This window comes from Saimiri boliviensis, chromosome 16, assembly GCF_048565385.1.
Source record: "Saimiri boliviensis isolate mSaiBol1 chromosome 16, mSaiBol1.pri, whole genome shotgun sequence".
NCBI lineage: Eukaryota > Metazoa > Chordata > Mammalia > Primates > Cebidae > Saimiri > Saimiri boliviensis.
Genome location: NC_133464.1, coordinates 87,116,766 through 87,128,983, shown reverse-complemented (window position 1 = coordinate 87,128,983; position 12,218 = coordinate 87,116,766). Strand labels below are relative to the sequence as shown.

The 12,218-nt window shown below is 47.1% G+C and overlaps 1 pseudogene; it reads left to right on the top strand.

The window, feature by feature from the left end:
- The first annotated feature begins 364 nt into the window (after window positions 1-364).
- On the top strand, window positions 365-957 carry LOC120365759 (mitochondrial import inner membrane translocase subunit Tim8 B pseudogene; annotated as a pseudogene).
- Window positions 958-12,218: the final 11,261 nt, after the last annotated feature.

Below are 12,218 nucleotides of genomic sequence, written 5' to 3'. Positions count from 1 at the left end.
TAGATGCTGAGTATGTGGTGAAATGGTAAACTCTGCATAGCCTTAACTTACAGAATTCTAGACTTTTGAGCTAAGGAGCTGGTCACCATGGAGCATCCAGCACAACTGATTGGGCTTCTCAGACCGTTTCTGGAGAGGCCTGGATCTCGGCACTGACTGTGTCAATCAGGAGAGGAAGAAACGTATCTGTTTGCTCCTAAGCTCGTTGGTCAAAGATTCGCCCCATGGACTTCTATTTCTCTGAACTGACTTTGGGTTTCTCAAGTGTGGGGGACCGGGGTCCTGTGAGGTGGGTGCCATTTGGGCTGCCATGTGGAGCTGGCAGGGTCCACGGACAGCTGGACACAGCGGGGTGGAGCAAGCGTCTAAGGGTGTCCAAAGATTTGGAATGGTCGGTACGAGGTGTCTACACAAGTAACAAGATAGGTAGAGTTAACTGGGCCTTCAATACGGAGGTTCACAGAAACACAACTGCCAAGGAACCCGATTCGATGCATCACGCAGTCACTCCTCCAGAGGAATGCCAAAGTCGGTGCTGTTTTGAACGCCCTGCTGACACATTGCTCTAGTCCAATGGTTCCAGAACTTTTTGAGCTTAGGATCCCTTTACACTCTTAAAAATTATTAAGGACCGGTCGGAAGGTGCCGAGCCGGAGGCGGACAATGGCGGAGCTGGGTGAAGCCAATGAAGCAGAATTGCAACGCTTGGTGGCTGCGGAGCAGCGGAAGGCGCGGTTTACCGCCCAGGTGCATCATTTCATGGAACTGTGTTGGGATACGCTGTGCAGAAGCCAGGGAATCGCCGAGATTCTTGCACTGGAAACCGTCTCTACAGCCGTGCAGACCACTTCGTTGACACCACGCTTGCCATCACCAGTCGGTTTGCCCAGACTGTACAGAAAGGAGGGCAGTAGGCCATCCCCCAGGAGAACCACAGAAGCGAAGAGCTTGTTATTAAGCAGACTGAAGGGCCAGTAGGGGAAGGCTGTCAGCCCATTGTCAGATCAGCATCAGGCTGTTGTCAAGTCTGCCGGGGCTAAAAAGTAAAACATGAAATGTTCAAAGAGTGAAATTTATTTATTCGGAATTCAGAAATTGCAGGCTGTATCACATCAGTTATTCAATAAATGTGAATTCTCTAACTAAAAAAACAAAATTATTAATAAGGACCTCAGACGAATTCATGTGTGTGAAGTAAGGGGACAGAAAGGAAGTGCATCATATTAAAAATCATATTAAAGATCATATTTATATCTATATATTGAAAATTATCTGTCATATTAAAAATTAAAATAGAAAAAAATAAACAATATTTATAAATGGAAAAATGGCCATTATGGTTTCTTTTCTTTTTTTTTTTTTAAAGATGGAGTTTCACCATATTGGTCAGGCTGGTCTCGAACTCCTGACCTCAGGTGATCCGCCCACCTTAGCCTCCCAAAGTTCTGGGATTACAGGCATGAGCCACCTCACCTGGCAAAAAATGGCCATTATGAACCAACTACATGTTAACAGAAATAATATGTGTTATGCAAAATAACTGTATTTCCCAAAATAAAAGTTAGTGGCATCAGTGGCATTGGTTTACATTTGGCAAATTTCTTGAATATCTAGTTTAATAGCAATAATGGAATTTCTTTTATTATTATTATTATTATTATTTTGAGACGGAGTTTTGCTCTTGTTACCCAGGCGGGAGTGCAATGGCGCGATCTCGGCTCACCGCAACCTCTGCCTCCTGGGTTCAAGCAATTTTCCTGCCTCAGCCTCCTGAGTAGCTGGGATTACAGGCACGTGCCACCATGCCCAGCTAATTTTTTGTATTTTTAGTAGAGACGGGGTTTCACCATGTTGACCAGGATGGTCTCGATCTCTCGACCTCGTGATCCACCCGCCTCGGCCTCCCAAAGTGCTGGGATTACAGGCGTGAGCCACTGCGCTCAGCTGGAATTTCTTTTTTTGAGACTTTGTTTTGCTGTGTCACCTAGGCTGGAGTGCAGTGGTGTGATCTGGGCTTACCGTGACCTCTGCCTCCTGGGTTCATGCGATTCTCTTGCCTCAGCTTCGCGAGTAGCTGGATTTACAGATGTGCACCACCATGCTCGGTTAATTTGTTTGTATTTTTGTATATTTTTAAAATTTTAGTTGAGATGGGGTTTCACCATGTTGGCCAGGCTGGTCTTGAACTCTTGATCTTGAGTGATCTGTCCACCTTGACCTCCCAAAGTGCTGGGATTATATGCCTGAGCCATCGCATCCAGTCACAGATGGTGGAATTCTTATTTCTGCTTCCACATTTGACCTGTCACGGTATGTTTTGTTTGAAGTAGATGGAGAAAGTCCAGCATCCCCCAGGTATGCAATTGAAAAGGGGGGGCTTCGTGGTGCCCCTGAAGTCCACAGACCATACTTTGGGAACTGCTGCTCAAGTCTAAGTTGCAAGTTTTTCAATTATGTGAACAAATGCTCTAACAGAAACCAGTACTGTATGCACTGAACAGACTAAATTGTTTAGAAAAGCGTTTCCTAGGAGTTGCTATAAACCAAATGACTCATTTAAACGTTTTTATTACTTTGACAAATAATACTTCAGCTCTGCAGCCTGTTCCTTTTTAAACCAAAGGCTCTTGCCTCATTATACAGCTGTAGTCTGCACAGCTCTGGCCACCAGGTGGCTCCCACCCCCAGCCTTTTCTAGAAGGAACTGCCTTTTCCAGATGGTTCATTCCTACATAGAGCCCTAGCCTCTCAGGGCGCTCGATTGGGGAAACCTAATTTTGTTCAACAGAAGAATAGAGTCAGTTGCGGGAGGCCCGGGCAGGCAAATCACCTGAGGTCAGGAATGCGAGACCAGCTTGGCCAACGTAGCAAGACCCTGTCTCTACTAAAAATACAAAAATCAGCCGGGCATAATGGTGGGCACCTATAATCCCAGCTACTTGGGAGACTGAGGCAGGAGAATTGCTTCAACTTGGAAGGCAGGGGTTGCAGTGAGCTGAGATTGTGCCACTGCACTCCAGCCTGGGCTCTTACAGAGCAAGACTCTATATTAAAAAAAAAAAAAAAAAAAAAGAAAATAAAAGAAAGAAAGAAAGAAAGAAAAAGAAAAAGAAAAAGAAAAGTCAGTAGAGTAAATGGAGGATTATTTCCAGGAAACAGGAAGTTAAGAAAGAACAGAACTATGTTTAACATGGGAGATTGTTTAAAAAAAGAATATAGACCGTGAGCGGTGGCTCACGCCTGTAATCCCAACACTTTGGGAGGCTGAGGCAGGCAGATCACCTGAGGTCAGAAGTTTGAGACCAGCCTTACCAACACAGTGAAACCCCAGTCGTTACTAAAAATACAAAATTAGCCAGGCATAGTGGCACATGCCTGTAATCCCAGTGATTCAGGAGGCTGAGGCAGGAGAATCACATGAACCTGGGAGGCAGAGGTTGCAGTGAGCTGTGATTGCGCCATTGCACTCCAGCCTGGGTGACAAGAGCGAAACTCTGCCTAAAAAAGAAAAAAAAAAAATCTGAAAGAGTTGGTCTGAATACTGGAAGAAGTACTATGGGCACCTTCATTCTCTTTTTTTTTTTCTTTTTTTTTTTTTTTTTGAGACGGAGTTTCGCTCTTGTTACCCAGGCTGGAGTGCAATGGCGCGATCTCGGCTCACCGCAACCTCCGCCTCCTGGGTTCAGGCAATTCTCCTGCCTCAGCCTCCTGAGTAGCTGGGATTACAGGCACACACCACCATGCCCAGCTAATTTTTTGCACCTTTAGTAGAGACGGGGTTTCACCATGTTGACCAGGATGGTCTCGATCTCTCAACCTCGTGATCCACCCGCCTCGGCCTCCCAAAGTGCTGGGATGACAGGCGTGAGCCCCCGCGCCCGGCCTGGCACCTTCATTCTCTTACCAGCTAAGGTAGCTTTTCCCTTCTCTTACTGTTTTTAACTGATGTTTGGCCAGGCGCGGTGGCTCGCGCCTGTAATCCCAGCACTTTGGGAGGCCGCGGATCACTTGAGGTCAGGAGTTCAAGACCAGGCTGGCCAACTTGGTGAAACATCTCTACTAAAAATACAAAAATTAGCTGGGCACAGTGGCTCATGCCTGTAATGCCAGCCGCTCAAGAGGCTGAGGCAGGAGAATTGCTTGAACCTGGGAGGCGGAGGTTGAAGTGAGCCCAGATTGTGCCACGGCACTCTAGCCTGGGAGAGTGAGTGAGACTCCATCTCCAATAAATAAATAGTTTAACTGACATGCTTTACTTGGATATCATTCCCTCCCAACTTGAGGCATGTACTAAAAACCACGTGGGATAAACAAAGAGGTGGTGGGGAATGCGCCCCTCCACCCTGAGAGACAGGAGGTGTGGGTGTTTTCACTCTAGCACATACTCACTGTGACATTGCAGAGTTACTTCTGTTTCCTAACCTGAGTGATCCGCCCCACTTACACGAGAGGGCCGATAATCCTTAACTGACCAGAAGCTTGTTTCCAAATCACCTTGTGTCTGAAGTTCCTGGTGAGCCTTGAGATATATGATTCTATGATTCTGTTTCAATCTGGTTGAGTTCTTTAGTTGCAAGCACAGAAACCAACTTTGGTTAACTTTGCCCAGTTTCCTTTATAAGACTCATATGGCCCTTTACTACCTGGGCCCTGCCTGTGTCTCCAGCCTCAAATCTCCTTCAGTCACTGTGAAGCTCCAGGAATATGGTGACATCCCCCCACACCATGTGTGCCGGCCCCTTCTCTGGCCCCTCCCGCCTGTCAGTAGGTCTCAAGTAGGTAGCACTTGCACTGGGCTGCCTTTCTTTTCTTTTTTTTTTTTGAGACGGAGTTTCGCTCTTGTTACCCAGGCTGGAGTGCAATGGCGCGATCTCGGCTCACCGCAACCTCCGCCTCCTGGGTTCAGGCAATTCTCCTGCCTCAGCCTCCTGAGTAGCTGGGACTACAGGCACGTGCCACCATGCCCAGCTAATTTTTGTATTTTTAGTAGAGACGGGGTTTCACCATGTTGACCAGGATGATCTCGATCTCTCGACCTCGTGATCCACCCGCCTCGGCCTCCCAAAGTGCTGGAATTACCGGTGAGGGCCACCGCGCCCGGCAGTGGGCTGCCTTTCATGACCTCCCCAGCCTGGATGGAATCCTCTCCTGGGTGCTCCAGCAGCAGCTTCCTCCACTTCCTCATTATACCTTTGAGACTATTGTGGTATAATCTCCTAAATGCTTTCCCCTTCTGATGCCCGGGCAGAAGGAAGCATGTCTGCCTTCCTCACGGGTAGCCCCAATACACAGCGCAGTGTCTGGCTCACAGCAGGTACGCAAAATATATTTATTGAAGGAACAGAGGAAGGGAGAGAAGACTGGATAGTGCCAGTCATATATTGGGTGTTCATTAAACACGCGTAGAACTGAACTGAGAACGTGGAGCCCTTTAACAGGATCCTCAAAACCTCATAAAATAAACACAGATAATAATAGGATTTTGCCGATTATAGAACTCAGCGGCAGATTTGAAATTTGAACCATAACATCTTGGATTTGACTTCTTTGGTGCTTCTGTTATTGAGAAAAGGGAAATGCTTTCTTCACCCAGGCACCCACCGTGCGAACTACCCCAGAGGGTGCGGCTCCGCACGTGGGTGCTGGTTAGAGGGGAACCCCGGTGGGGGCAGGGGGTGGAGAAACGAGGAGGGCTCGGGATAGCTGCGTTCTCACAAGACCGAAGGAAGGGGAGGGGAGGTCTGGCTGCGAGTGCCTTCGGAGGGGGCGCCAAGAGACCGGGAGTCCCCTGCGAGGCTCTGGAGCGCCCGGGCAGACTGGAGGCTCGTGCGCCCCGCGCCGCTGCGGCAGGACCTAGCGGTTCGCAGCCCCTGAAGGGCCTGGTCTCGCAGGGGGCAGCCGGGACGGGCGACCCCCGCCCCCACCCCGTGTTAGCGGTCAGCAGAAAGGGCGACAGGGACCGGGGTTCCGGGCAGCCCATCTCGCCCCCGGAAGGCTCCTGGTGACTGCGGCCGGGGACCAGGCCATCCAAGGCCTCTCTTTGCTTATTTCAAATTGCCGTTAAAAAAAAAAAAAAAGACATAACATAAAATACCATCTTAGCCATTTTTTTAAATTTTTTATTTTATTTTATTTTATTTTTTGAGACGGAGTTTTGCTCTTGTCGCCCAGGCTGGACTGCACTGGTGCAGTCTCGGCTCACTGCAACCTCCGCCTCTCGGGTTCAAGCGATTCTCCTGCCTCAGCCTCCCGAGTAGCTGGGACTACAGGTGGGCGCCACCATGCCTGGCTAACTTTGTTTTTATTTCAGTAAAGATGGGGTTTCTCCCTGTTGGCCAGGCTGGTCTCGAACTCTTGACCTCAGGTGATCCACCTGCCTCGACCTCCCAAAGTGTTGGGATTACAGGTGTGAGCCACCGCGCTCCACGCATCTTAGCCATTTTTAAGCACACAGTTGAGTGGCATGTGAGAGCGTTCACATCGCTGTGTGGCCATCACCATCATCCACCTCTAGAACCTTCATCTGCCTGCGCTGCAACTGTTATTGTTTAACACTAACTCCTGCTTCCCACTCCGCTTCTGTCTCTATGAATTCACCTCCTCTACCTATGGCATATGAGTGGAATCACACAATTCACACAAATACTTGTACTTTTGTGACTGGCTTATTTCACTCAGCATAATGTCCTGGAGATTCATCTATGTTGCAGCATGTGATGGGATTTCCTTCTTTTTCTTTTCTTTTCTTTTTCTTCCTTTTTTTTTTTTTTTTTTTTTTTTTGAGTCTTGCTCTGTTACCCAGGCTAAAGTGCGGTGGCACGATCTCGGCTCACTGCAACCTCTGCCTCCCAGCTTCAAGCAATTCTGCCTCAGACTCCTAAGTAGCTGGGATTACAGGCACCTGCCACCATGCCTGGCTAATTTTTGTATTTTCAGTAGAGATGCGGTTTCCCCATGTTGGTCAGTCTGGTACTGACCTCAGGTCAGCTGCCCACCTCGGCCTCCCAAAGTGCTGGGATTACAGGTGTGAGTCGCTGCGCCTGGCAATTTCCCTCTTTTTTAAGGCTGTGTAATAGATCCCATTGGATGAATGCACCACATTCTGTGTAACAATTCATCCATCAATAGACACTCGGGTTGCCTCCACCTTTTGACTGTTGTGAATGATGCTGCGATGAACAGGAATCTGAAGATTTGGGTTCAGAGCACAGAGGTGGCATGTGAGTTGTGTGAGGCAGCTCTCTCAACCCTGAGTTTTCGCAACTGTAAAATGAGATGTCAGTAGTTACTACCTTTCAGGTTTGTGGCAAATATAAAATGAGATCATGGACACACAATCATATTTATAAGCTGAAGAGTCTCACCTCATGTAAACTGTTATGATTTTTGTGACCAGCCATTATGACCAATGGAACATATGATTTGTGATGGTTAATTCGTGATAGAAGCAGATGCGGAGAAGTTCTCTGCAATAAAAACAAGTTGTGCTAGGCCAGGTGCGGTGGCTCACACCTATAGTCCCAGCACTTTGGGAGTCTGAGGCAGGTGGACCACGAGTTCAGGAGTTTGAGACCAGCCTGGCCAATATGATGAAACCCCGTCTCTACTAAAAATGCAAAAAGTAGCTGGGCATGGTGGCATGCCTCTGTAGTCCCAGCTACTTGGGAGGCTGAGGTGGGAAAATCACTTGAACCCAGAAGGCGGAGGTTGCAATGGGCAAACAAACAAACGAAAACCTTTTTTTTTTTTTTTGCAGGTGCAAAAAAAGAAAAAAATCTACATTGACCAGGTATGGTGGCTCACGCCCGTAATCCCAGAACTTTAGGAGATCGAGGCGCATGGATCACCTGAGGTCAGGAGTTCAAGACCAGCCTGGCCAACCTGGTGAAACCCCATCTCTACTAAAAATATGAAAATTAGCCAGGCATGGTGGCACATGCCTGTAGTCTTAGCTACTCTAGAGGCTGAGGCAGGAGACTCACTTGAACCCGGAAGGCGGAGGTTGCAGTCCAGCCTGGGCGACAGAGCAAAACTCCACCTAAAAAAAGAACAAAAAAAGGAAACAAAAATTTTACATTAAAACCCTTTGGTGGAATGTTTTACACTTTCCACAGAACAGAAACTAAAATAACTGTTATACAATTCCAAATACGGTCCTCGAGCTTTCTGCCCATACACATGAGCTTTTGTCTAAAACATGTCTTCTTTGCAGCACTAGGGCCTGCCGCCACTGGCTTGGCTGAGCTCACAAATCTGCTGTAACCTGTAGCTTCCCCGTCCCTTCTCTGGCTCTCCTCTCCTGCTGAGCTTTGTTGCCTAATTAAAATCTCCTGCCACTGCCGCAGCTACTGCTGCTACTGGAGCCACCACAGCCACCTTGGTTTCGTGGCTGGGCAAAGTATTGGCCGCCACCACCACAGGGACCAGAGCTTCTGTATCCAAAGTTTCCTCCCTTCATGGGTCCAAAATCTGAAGACTGATTGTTGTAATTGCCAAAATCACTGTAGCTTCCACCACCTCTAAAACTGCTGCCATCATTACCAAACCCATTATAGCCAGCCCCACTGCCACCATATCCACCACCACTATGGCTGCCACCAAGCCACCGTGACCACTGACGTTTCCTCCACAACCAGAGTTGTGATTCCCACCAAAACCACCTCCATGACCACCACCAAGGTTTCCAGAACCACTTTGACCTCTGGCTGGCTGAAGCACTGGCCCTCTCTTGCTTTGATGGGGCTTTCCTATCTTTTCAGCCGTGGCCATTCACAGTGTGGTATTTCTGAATGACACTCTTATCCACGGAGTCATGGTTGCCAAAGGTTACAAAGGCAAAGCCCCTTTTCTTGCCACTGCCTTGGTCAGTCGTGATTTCAGTTGCTTCAATTTTTTCATACTGTTCAAAAGAATCTCTTAAGTGCTGTTCTTCAGTGTCTTGTTTAATGCCACCAACAAATATCTTTTGTACAGTTAAGTGGGCACCTGATCTTCGAGAGTCTTCTATTAGACAGCTCTCTTTGGTTCACACAGCTCTCCCATCCACCTTGTGTGACCTTGCACGCATGGCTCTATCCACCTCCTCCACAGTGGCATACGTGACGAACCCACAGCCCCTGGAGCGCTCAGTGTTTGGATCTGTCATTACCACACGGTCCCTGAGCCTTCCCCGTTGCTCAGAATGGCTCCTCAGGCTCTCATCGGTTGTTTGAAAGCTCAACCTTCCAGTGAAGAGTTTCCTCAGCTGTTTGGGCTCTTAGTCATGATGGCAGGGGGAAGAGAAACTTTAAGGATGCTTCTTCGGTGGTGTCCATGGGCAGAAAGAGGAATTTTTTTTTTTTTTTTTTGCATTTTAGGTTTTGGGGTACACGTGAAGAACATGCACGATTGTTGCACAGGTACACACATGGCACTGTGGTTTGCTGCCTTCCTCCCCATCACCTATATCTGGCATTTCTCCCCATGCTATCTCTCCCCACCTCCCCACCCCCCATCCCTCCCCTATTTCCCCCCAACAGACCCCAGTGTGTAGTGCTCCCCTCCCTGTGTCCATGTGTTCTCACTGTTCAACACCCGCCTATGAGTGTGAACATGCGGTGTTTGATTTTCCGTTCCTGTGTCGGTTTGCTGAGATTAATGACTTCCAGGTTCATCCATGTCCCTACAAAGGACACAAGCTCATCATTTTTGATGACTGCATAGTATTCCATGGTGTATATGTGCCACATTTTCCCTGTCCAGTCTATCATCGATGGGCATTTGGGTTGGTTCCAGGTCTTTGCTATTGTAAACAGTGCTGCAATGAACATTCGTGTGCATGTGTCCTTATAGTAGAATGATTTATAATCCTTTGGATATATACCCAGTAATGGGATTGCTGGGTCAAATGGGATTTCTATTTCTAGGTCCTTGAGGAATTGCCACACTGTCTTCCACAATGGCTGAATTAATTTACACTCCCACCAACAGTGTAAAAGTGTTCCTATTTCTCCACATCCTCTCCAGCATCTGTTGTCTCCAGATTTTTTAATGATCACCATTCTAACTGGTGTGAGATGGTATCTCAATGGGGTTTTGATTTGCATTTCTCTAATGACCAGTGATGATGAGCATTTTTCATATGTTTGTTGGCCTCATATATGTCTTCTTTTGTAAAGTGTCTGTTCATATCCTTTGCCCACTTTTGAATGGGCTTGTTTGTTTTTTTCTTGTAAATCTGTTTTAGTTCTTTGTAGATTCTAGATATCAGCCCTTTGTCAGATGGGTAAACTACAAAATTTTTTCCCATTCTGTTGGTTGCCGATTCACTCTAATGACTGTTGCTTTTGCCTTGCAGAAGCTGTGAAGTTTGATTAGGTCCCATTTGTCTATTTCGGCTCTTGTTGCCAATGCTTTTGGTGTTTTGGTCATGAAGTCCTTGCCTATGCCTGTGTCCTGAATGGTTTTGCCTGGAAGAGGAATTTTTTTTAAAGAGACATTGTCTTGCTGTGTTGCCCAGCCTGGAGTGCAGTGGCTATTCACAAATGCAAGCATAGCTTACTACAGACATGGACTCCTGGGCTCATGTCATCCTCCTGCCTCAGCTTCTCAACTAGTGACAGGTGCAGGACACTCACCTAGCTAAGGAACTTTTATTAAAAGATTCCAGAAATATCACTTCTCAGGTATATTCCACTGAAGCTGCTTTACACCTTTCTCCATGTTCCCATGTTCTTTTTTTTTTTTTTTTTTTTTGAGACGGAGTTTTGCCCTTGTTACCCAGGCTGGAGTGCAATGTGCAATGGCGCGATCTCGGCTCACCGCAACCTCCGCCTCCTGGGTTCAGGCAATTCTCCTGCCTCAGCCTCCTGAGTAGCTGGGATTACAGGCACGTGCCACCATGCCCAGCTAGTTTTTTGTATTTTTAGTAGAGACGGGGTTTCACCATGTTGACCAGGATGGTCTCGATCTCTCGACCTCGTGATCCACCCACCTCAGCCTCCCAAAGTGCTGGGATTACAGGCTTGAGCCACCGCGCCCGGCCTCATGTTCCCATGTTCTGAATTGTAGATCTCTGTGTAGATTCTATGTGACCCTTCAGAATCGTTTAAGTGTGTTAAACATTGACTTAAAAAGGAGAATTGTTGTAGCTGGGTGCGGCGGCTCATGCTTATAATCCCAGTGCTTTGGGAGGCTCACTCTAGCCAGACCAGGAGTTTGAGAGCAGTCTGGCCAACACAGTGAGATCCTGTCTTTACCAAGAAAGAAAAAAAAAGAGAGTTTTGTCATGGAATCTTTTTTATTTAATTGTGTTAAAAAAATAATAAATAAAAAAAATAACATTTACCATCTTAACCAAGTGCACAGTTCAGGAGTGTTAAGTAAATTGTTGTGCAACCAATCTCCAGAACGTTTCATCTTGCAAAAATGCAACTGAACCCATTAAACAACTCTTCGCCCCACCCTCTCCCCAGCCCCCAGGAATCAGTTTTATTGGTTGGTTTGTTTTGAATGAAGGCTGTCTACTTTCTGTCTCTACATTTTTTCTCTTTGATTTTGACTAACTTAAGGATGTCTAATATTTGTGGGTTTTTCTGAGATGGAGTTTCATTCTTGCTACCAGACTAGAGTACAATGGCGCAATCTTGACTCACCACAACCATCGCCTCCTGGCTTCAAGTGATTCTCTTGCCTCAGGCACCGGACTAGCTGGGATTACAGGCATGTGACGCCAAGCCTGGTTAATTTCGTATTTTTAGTAGAGATGGGGTTTCTCCTTGTTGGTCAGGCTGGTCTCAGATTCCCACCTCAGGTGGTCTGCCTGCCTCAGCCTCCTAAAGTGCTGAGATTACAGGTGTGAGCCACCATGCCCAGCCGTATTTGAGTTTTTGTAAGTGGCTTATTTCACTTAGCATAATGTCCTTCAGTTTCATCCATGTGTAGCACAAGAAGACAGGGTTTCTTTTAAGTATTCCATTGCATGCGTATACCACGTTTTGTTTGTCCACTCACCTGTCAATGGAAATTTGGGTTGTTTTCACTTCTTGGCTGTTGTGAATAGTGCACCTATAAACATGGGTATGTGTCTTCAAGAGTATCATGAAATCAGCCGGGCGCGGTGGCTCACGCCTATAATCCCAGCACTTTGGGAGGCCGAGGTGGGTGGATCATGAGGTCAAGAGTTCGAGACCATCCTGGTCAACAAGGTGAAACCCGTCTCTACTAAAAATACAAAAAAT